The 10,203-nt window shown below is 32.9% G+C and overlaps 1 pseudogene; it reads left to right on the top strand.

Moving 5' to 3' along the window:
• The first annotated feature begins 1,221 nt into the window (after window positions 1–1,221).
• On the top strand, window positions 1,222–1,421 carry LOC149571107 (small nucleolar RNA U3; annotated as a pseudogene).
• Window positions 1,422–10,203: the final 8,782 nt, after the last annotated feature.

Below are 10,203 nucleotides of genomic sequence, written 5' to 3'. Positions count from 1 at the left end.
AACAACTATCATCAATAAAAGTAAACTACCAATCACTAACTCCAACAATAAAAATACCACTAATGAATAATTGATCATTCATTAATAAAAGTCAACTGTCAACAATAAATGACATGTAATCAATAAGTAACAACTCACAATAAATACACCATCAAAAGTAATATTCAACAAGTACACCACTAGAGGCAACTATAAAAATAAAAATGAAGGAGACTTAGGCTACATACTATGGAGTGTCATCACATGAGTTGACTCTAAAGTTACCCTGGCAGTCTCTCAAGACCCTGACCCCTTAGTGACTCTATGGGGAACCAATATACACTTTCGTGAAGGTGAAGAAACTAGTCATACCTCTCAAGGTATCATCTTCATCTCATCCTTAGTCTATACAAGCACTCAAGGCATGGATGAGGAAATATCTCTAACTTATTTTTTTAATGTATCTCAAGGAAAGGGCTAGGCAAGATATTTTAATTACTATGTTATCACTTGTTACACAACTTACAATGAGTTACCTTGGCAGCCACTTTGGGCCTCGACCTCCATTGCAAGCCACTCCCATAGACATGCACCCAGGCTACCTTCCCAAAAATCACAAACCACAATAGTGTCCCATACCACAAAAGTAATATTGATTGAATTTGGTTCCTTAACAGGCAACCTAAAAAATAACATTGGTTCTCGAAACCCAAGTTCTCATAAATGCTCAATAGCATAAAGCTCATAAAACATAAATCTCAATTCAAATCATAGAGTTCATCATGACATCCAGTCAAATAATCATAAAAAAATTTCAAAAACGCCTCTAGTTCACATCCTAACTTGGCCAACTAAACAACCCACAAAGGAAAACCATCATGAAAATAAACATCACAGGACTATAAATAGAATATTAGAAAACACATAATTTTTAGTCACATGATTTAATTTTATTAATTTCTCTTGTTTAGTTTGAGTCATAAGGATGTGTTTAGAAATAAAATAAGAATATACATGTTAATATAAATTGTTATGCTAATATACTTATTTAAAACAATAAGTATTTAAATATCGAATCTCTTTATGCATATAAAATATCATGCAATATTATAATGTTATTAATTCAAATTAACTTAAATAATAAATGATTTAATCAATAACATAAATATATATTATTAGATTAAATATTAATATCAATTTCATTTCTAAAAAATTAATTTAACTTCTATTTAAGTCCAATATACGACCTTACTTGAACAAGATCTGTTCTGAAGGTTGTACAACTTGGTCTGCGTATCAAACTCAGACAAGCACATAAATCTGGAAGATGAGATAAGGTTCTCTGGCCAGAGCGTGAATACTGAGTCTGGCTGCTTCCGTAGCTCAACCTCCCGATGAACGTTAATGGCAAGCAGTGAAGGCCCGAGAGCGTCTAACAGATTCAAATCTTTATGGAGCTGCTCAAGGAAATACATGAGAACAAAGGCCCCTTTTCTGATGAACATGACTTCTTTGCTCACACTCTCGAGCAGAAGAAAGTCATGTGGATGGAAGGAGAGCTGGGATGGACAACTTGGTTCGATGATCATGATGATGTTTTGGAATAGCTTTTCTATCTCCTCTTTTTGTTATCTCGCTAGAATTTCTACTTAATGTGTTAGTTGGCTATTTCTAGCCGATTGTTGGACTTTGATCTGGGTGGTTGAGGCTTGCCTCCTCCCCTCTTTTGATACTGTGCCTCTTTTTTGTTCTATCGATTATTTAATTTTAAAAAAGTCCAATATTAATATTTACTTTTCTGTTAATTCATAATGCAACTAGAGATAAAATTGTAAATTTAATTTAATTATTTATAATTTCTCTTATAAAATCAAATAGTTGTTAACTAAATGATTACAAAGTGAACTCTACCACAACTTCTCTTAAAACATAATAAAATTCTAAATATTTATTTGTTAACCTCCCTCTTGCATCAATAAATATAAAATCATTTTATATGCAACTAAGAGTTTAATTAGACTTAAATAATCACTAATACTAACATTCACTTTATAACTAAATGGATAATATTTATTTAATTTTACAAATTAATATATTATTATTATTATTATTCAAAATAAAATTTAAGATATTTTTTTGAATTTTCAAAATTAATAATTAATCACAAGAAAAAAAAGTTATCAAGAAAGTTTAAATATTGTAATAATATCAAACTTTTGATCAATTGTAAGGTAAATAATCTAGATTTCAAACCCATCAAAGTAATAACAAATAGGGCAATCTATAATTTAAATTGCCATATATGTGAAGGTAAAGTTTTAGAGATAATTAGACTAAAGAATGAGAGGAAAATTTTCCTCAAAAAATTGCAATTAACTGTGGATCTTAAAATTACATTCCCTATGATGAACATAAGAAATTAGAGAGAGTATCAAAGGGATCTCATAGATGAGAAAGGTCTTCAGAAGATATGTTAGGACATAGCAGGGAAAGCAGAGCCAATACTTAAGAGTGTTGTAGTCAGAACAGAAGAAACAACAAGGCCAAGTCCATCGATTAAGATTAGTAGCCCCCCTCTAACTCTCAAGGAACTTTAGAAGAAAGTAGAAGAGATAAAATTAGAGGCTAAGGAGAAAGAATATCAAGACACAAAAGAAGGAAATCTCACTATATTGGAAAACAATAAAGTAATTACTAAGTTACCAAATACAGAGGAGTGTATAGGAATCAACCCTACTATAAAGATACAAACTATTTGTGTAAATCAAAGGTCCAAAGAATTCAACAGTGGAAAAGAGAAAGTTAATCAAGATATGGCTAGCATAAGGCGACAAGGAACACACATCAGTAGCAAAAAATTCAAGAAAAGATCAAAAAAATGTAAGAAGGACAAATATTCAAGAAGAATAAATGAGGTGGAAAAATCATCAAGAAAAAAGTCAAAATCTCAAGACAAAATACCTCTGGGTAACTTGGTCAGTAGCATGGAAGAAAGAGAAAACCTCCTCCTATTTTCAAAGGAAGCTTCAAAACAAGGAAAGTCTAAGGTTATAGAAGAGAAAATGGAAACTTCAAAGAAGCAGATGGTAGAACTTGTGAAGGAAACCAGATCTAATAAAGAGATAGTAAACCGATGCACTAAATTTTGGTAGACTCCATCCACAATAGCAGATTTCCTTGATCTTATCTCTAATAATCATAAGGCAAAAGGATGGGACCAAAGCAAGTGTGAGAGAACCGTAACACAAGCATTTCAAGAATTTCTAAACAATAATTCAGTTATGGATGAAAACTTGGAAAGGGTAATTTTAGATGAGACGGAGAAAGATAATCTAGAGTTACTTACTGAGGAATTGATTCAAGTATTTAGCTTTGAGAATATTATTAAGAGTAGTGAGTCACAAAAAGAAGATCTAATTTAGTGAGTTTTAAAACTAGGTGGAGACAATTACTCTTATGATGACTTACAAAGAGATTTGCTAAGTATCAATGGGAAAGACATAAACAACAAAACTTTAAAGATACTTGAAGATGCTCCAATGACAGATCAAGGTAATGATTCTGAGGAGAGCGACTCTAGGAAGTTATCATTAATAGAAGATAGACCTATAGAAGATCAAAATGACTTTACAGTACATATATTACAAGAATTGGAATATGAAGATAAAGATGAAAAAGAAGGCAAACAATTCAAAATTACTTTAAATGCGCAAGATAATATTGAACAACTGGGTATTCAGATGAACCAAGAAGGGATAAATTCTCCCAAGTATGGCAAAGTGAAAGCTAAAAGAGGCAAGAAATCTCTTAAAGAAATCAGAACAACTAATGGGCAAGAAAAAGAGTAGCAAAAGATTAGTCAGTTACTTAATCTAGGGAAGGGGAAGGTCCTTCCCAAGGAAACATGAAGATCACTACTTGGAATTCTAGGGTCTTAAACACTCCTAGTAAGAAACGGTTACTAAAGCACAACCTAAAACAATTTGAATCTAAAATTATTATACTACAAGAAACAAAATTGAATAAGGAAGAAGGAACCAAGTTAGAAAAGAAGTTAGGTAGTTGGGACGTTAACTTTGATGAATCTAGAGGAGCCTCAGGAGGTTTAGGCATGCTTTGAAATTCTATGAAAGTTACTATAAAAATACTAATTTCAAATAATTCATGGATGAGCAATAGAGTTAAAAGCGTCAAAACTAACCTATAGTTTATTCTAATAAACATTTATGGTCCAGCTTATAATACAGATAAAAAACTCTTATGAGATGAAATTAGTTTATTTATCAACAACCATAGTAATGAATGTATCCTCTTAGATGGTGACTTTAATATAATCTTAAACATAGATGAAAAGTTTGGTGGTTCCCAACAAACTTCCCAGGCTTCTAAAGAATTTAAAAACTAGTTTGACCTTAACAATCTAATCAATATCCTTATTAATAATGGGAAGTTCACATGAAATAATAAGAGGAAAGATTTCTCTTATATAGTTGAGAAATTGGATAGATTTTTCCTCAAAGGAGAACTAAGTGAATTAGATCTCGATATCCAATCCTCAATTCCACCTATAGTAGGTTCAAACCACTACCCTATGAGATTTTGAACTCTTTGAACCTTTTAAACCTATTAGAAAACCCTTCAAGTGCGGAAAAAATGTTGTTTTTAGATAAATTTTTTTTGGATCGTATTAAAGAATGATACAAACAAGGCAATTTTAAAGGTTCTAAAATGTTTATCTTTGTATCCAAAATAAAAATGCTTAAAGAAAACATACTTAAATGGAACAAAGAACACTTTAATAATATATTTAAAGAAAAATTAGAGATTGAGAAAAGATTAAAAGAACTAAATCTAGAGGTAATTAACAAGGGGATGAATAATGATAGTTTTTTTCTAGAAAAAGAATTACTTGCCAAGAAGAAAAATGTATTGGGAAAAGAAGAAGTTTTCTAGAGACAAAAGTCAAGAGAAAAATGGTTGGAAGAAGGAGATCAAAATACAAAAATTTTCCATAATTCCACCCTGCATAATAGAGCCAAAAGCAAAATTCTAAAAATCAAAGATCCTCAGTGCACTACTATTGAAAACCCGAACAAAGTAGCTAAGATTTTTGTGAATCACTTTCATAACTTATTAAAAAACTATGATAACTCAAATAGGATAGCTCAAGCAAAAATGCTCGAAGCTATACCTAGGGTGGTCACATTAGAAGATAATAAAACTTTAAACAAACCTATCTCCTTGGAAGAAGTCAGATTGGTGTTATTTAACATGAACCCTGACAAATCTCTAGGTGTAGACAGATTCTAGACTTTCTTCTACCAAAAATGTTGGAACATTATTGGTGTTGATTTTTTGAAATCCATTGAAGCCTCAAGAAATATTGGATCATTGTTATCTAAAATTAATTACACATTTCTCACCTTGATTCTGAAAAAAGATGATACTAAAAACCCTGGGATTTCAGACCTATAGCCTTATGTAATACTATCTATAAAAACTTATCAATTTTTTTAGCAAATATACTTAAACTAATTCTTCCCAAGATTATATTAGAAGAACAAACCAGTTTCGTACCAGGTAGATCAATCTTAGATGGAATACTTATCATACAAGAAATGTTACATTCTGCCAACAAGAATAAAGTAGCTAGCATGTTTATGAAACTGGATATCCAAAAATCATATGACATGGTTGATTGGAGATTCCCATGTAAAACTTTAGAAGCCTTTGGATTCTCACACCAATGGATTAACTTTATTTATCAGTGTATCTCTTCTACTAAAGTTTTAGTCATTATTACTGGTACTCCTGAAAGTTTCTTTGACACTTCGAGAGGTATTAGATAGGGAGATCCTCTATCTCCATTCCTATACATTATCATGGTAGAAACCTTTGACAGAGCAATCACCAAGGCTCATAATGAGGGGAAAATAAATGGGATTACTATTATGGAGAATATACCTAACATTACCCATCAACAATATGCAAACAATACCATTCTGCCAAGTGAAAGTTCAACAAAAGAGGCCCTAAATATCAGGTCTATCATTCAATAGTATATGGAAGTGTCGGGGCAAAAAGTGAATGTAGAAAGATATGAAATCTTTTCATTAATACCAAACTGCAAATGGAGTTATAGATCTATGGCATCATGGGTATAAAAAGGGTATATTCCTATGTAAATACTTAGGAATTGAGTTAGGAAAAAGTTGCAGATCCAACAAGGCTTGACAAAGTATCCTGGATAGATTAGATGCTAGGATAGGAGGTTGGAAATATAAATGGCTTACAAAGGTAGGTAAAGTTACCAAGATTAGATTAGTGTTGTCCACCATTCCTACATATCTACTCTCATGTCTCCCTTTGTCTAAACATACCAATAAAAAGTTTGAGGCAAAACTTAGAAGCTTCCTATGGAATGATCGTGATGACTCAAATAAAGTGGCTCTCATAAGATGGGATAACATATGTAAACCAAAGGAGCTTGGAGGTTTAGGTATAAAAAACTTATATTGGCAAAATGAAGCATTAGGGGCTAAACTCACCTGACGCCTTTTTATAGAAAGAGATCATAAATGGGCTAAAATTATGTTTAACAAATATCTTAATGTAGCTGATCCCTATTCCATCTTTAGGATGAGGACCCTCCCTAAAGGATCTGAAAGCTAGAACTTTATAGTTAAAATTCTAGCTCTTATTAGTAAATATCTAACTTGGGACGTTGGAAAGCCTTATTCTAGGAAGATTCGTGGGATGGACACCCCCCAGTAGATAGCTTGGGGGTCCCAGAAAGCATTGAACAAAAATTAGTCAAATATTGGGGGTGCAAGGTTAGTGATTAAAAAAAAAAAAAAAACTATAGATGGAACCACAAGTTGGGAATGGAAATCTGTAGATGATACAAACTTGGAACTAGCAGCAAAAAAGGTATTCGAAAAATTATCCAGAGTAGGAAAATTAAGCAATTACAAAGGAATGACAATCTCATGTGGATAGCTTCAAAGGATGGTAGGTACAGTGTTAAAAATGGATATAGAGCTATTTTTCACTCCCAAAGATGGGAAGAAGTGGAAATTCCACGTAAACCTTGCTGGGATGTGTCTTGTTTGCCAAAGGCATGCTTCTTTCTTTGGTTGGCATATTAGAGAAGGATCCTAACGACTGGTAGACTCCGCAAGTTGGGTATTGAGGGCTCATCAAGATGTGTGCTATGTAAACAAGATAACAAAGACACCGATCACATCTTATATAGATGCACTTATACACAATGTTGTTGGGAGTGGCTTAGACAAATGCTGGGTTGGACTACCCCCATGCTAGAATCCTTAGTGGACTTTCATAAGGGTTGGCCAATAGATAGAAGTAAAGGTATCTATAGTAGGATATAGAATATTTTCCCATCTATCCTCATGTGGGAGGTTTGGAAAGAAACGAATAGAAGATTATTCTGTGATTAGGATATGTAGTCAGATGCAATTATCAAAAAAATTGAGGCATACATACTCGAGACTTTAAATTCTCACCTTAGGAATTCTTAGATAGAAGAAGGTTTATTCTCGAGCTGGGATGGGTCATTAAAAAAGAGATGGAGAAACCTTATTAATCCTCCACTTATTTATAAAAAGAAGAATAAAGAGGTAAGGGAGAATTGTAGATGGACTCCTCCACCTATTGGGTAGACCAAGCTAAACTTTGATAGTGCCTCAAGAGGCAATCCTCGTTCTACAGGAATCAAATGTATCATTATTATGAGTCAGGCAAGTGGATTTCCAAAAGGGCTAAATCTATTGATTCAATGACTAACAATACAGATAAACTAGAAGCCCTACACAAAGGTCTTTGAATATGCCTAAATTTAGGCTTATCCAAAATCATCATTGAAGGAGACTCACAAATTTTTTGTAATGCAATAAGGAAAAGATCAACACCTGATTGGGTACTGAATTTGAAATTAGAAGAAGTTCTTAATACTCTAGACCTTTTTGTAGAAACACAAATCTATCATATTTTTTGAGAAGGTAAAAAACAGTTAGATCAGTTGACAAATAAGGGAGCTGATAGCGAAAATATTTTAGTCTTCAATGATTGTTTGTCATAATAGGAATCCTTGGTTCTTATTCCATTAATTCATATTTCTTCATAAGTATTCTAATAAGTCAACTAATAACTGATATAATTTTAACCAGATAATCGAACTAGATCAGACATGTAGAGATTACGGCTTTTTAGGTCTCTTTAATATAGCATCCCCATCCTAAGTTAAATCACATATCCTAATTTTAACTTCTTCCATACCATCAATTATGCGAGTACTTCCATGTATAATAATAGAGCCTCATTCTTATTTAGCAAATATAGGGAAAGACAGAGAGTACTTAACATTTTTGTCTATCGATAAAATTAGAATATATAAAATACTACTAATTTAGACTACTCTTACATTAGGAGTGTAGTAGTGTTAATTTTTACAAGAACACCTACATAATTCCTATTGATTTCTCTTCATTATATCTTAATATCTCTTCTAGCTACAATTCTCTCCTTTCATCATCTTTAGCCTCTTCCCCTTCCTTTACCTTTTCATCGTGTTGTGCCACTTAGACCCATCATGGTGCAATTCATCTTGACGTCACGTAGGTGGCATCAACTAATGTCCGCATATATCCAAGCATTTCTGGATCCTTCGTTGGTAGTTTTGGGTTTTTATACCTGTTCTTTCCTATCCCTTTTAGCCTAGCTAGTTTCCCTGTGTAGTATGGACACCAACATCAGTTTTTTCCATGTATTAGAAGGGTGGACTATGGCATTTTATGGTAATGTGAAACCTAAGAGATGGAGTTGACTATTAAAACTAGTGGATAACATGACAAGGATTGTAGTGAGCTATGCCCTAGGAGAAGGTATTTTTAATTACAATTTTACATGGAGATCAAATAGTGACATTATATGGGCATTCATAGGTTGTTTGGCCAGAGCCAATGTAGAAAAATGGGTAATGATTAGACTCTGCCATAATATCTTTGATCCAGTTTGGTGTCTGGGATTGGAAGAAGCCATTAAGAATTTAGACAAGAAACTTAGGGTTCCTCTTCCTGATATGTACATGGCACATCCACCTGGGAGTTTTGATCTTGCCATTGTGCCTAGACACCCTTCCTTGTTTATTCAAGAGTTTGTTTCATTTAATCAAGCTTGGCCAAAATTCGATGCCAGCATTCAATTTCTCCTTAGATGGAGAGGGATAGTAGAGGATGGCGATAAGGCTTGGCTCATAAATTAATTGGACATTTTCAAATCTTATATCCACCCGAGTGTGGAGCTGGAGAATTTGGATGCCCTAGAATTCTGCACCCCAAACATAGAGAAATCTAGCAAAGAGAAGAGTGCCTTCAAATTTTTGCCTCATTTCCACTCTAAAAATCTCAAGGACATTATAGAAATTATCATGGTTTTTTAGAAGAAGTAGCTTGATATACATATGTACTAAGTATGATCGACAAGTTTTTGGTATTCAATAGTCGAGTTGAGAGATCCCCTGTTTAGTATCCCCTATTTTTCCTCTGCCCCTTATGTTTTGTTCTATTCCTGGTTTAGCAGTTTTTTCCTCCCTTCATCCTTGGAGGTGTTGCCCCTCAAAGAGTGTCAAGCTGGTATGTGATGGGCAATCAATTTTGCATCTTAAGCTTGCTAAGTCAGTATAGCATTATATATATTAAGACATGTTAATAGTCTCAATTTGTATTAAGGACAATATTATTTCCTTAGGCTAGTGTATGATAACCCATATACGGGCTTCCTTTTCAGATAAAGATTATATGCTTGTCTTTTGTTCAATAGTTTTCCTATCTTTATAAATCCATGTTGATATCAATATATAATATGTCCTTTTATGTTTCTAGTGTGATAAATTCTACCTTTTGGTCTATGAATGTGAGAGGATATCAATCTTCATAATAATAATCTTGAGCAGATTTGAATGACTTAAAGCATCTGTGAACGGTAATTAGGATGTTAGTAAGAGCGCTCCAGAGATATAATCCCAAAAAGATCATGCTCAATATGGTGTTATTCTCATACGTAAAGGTAGGAATTAGCCCATTTGGGAAAGAATTAAGTTTAAATAATAATAAATCATACAGATTTTCAGTTTACTATTCTAATACCCATTTTGAGTAGGACTATAAATAATTAAAAATGTTTTCTTTTGATTTAAGTATGTTT

This window comes from Cupressus sempervirens, chromosome 2, assembly GCF_028749045.1.
Source record: "Cupressus sempervirens isolate cs-2001-9-10 chromosome 2, ASM2874904v1, whole genome shotgun sequence".
Classification (NCBI taxonomy): Eukaryota; Viridiplantae; Streptophyta; class Pinopsida; order Cupressales; family Cupressaceae; genus Cupressus; species Cupressus sempervirens.
This window is presented reverse-complemented; position numbering and strand designations above follow the sequence as displayed.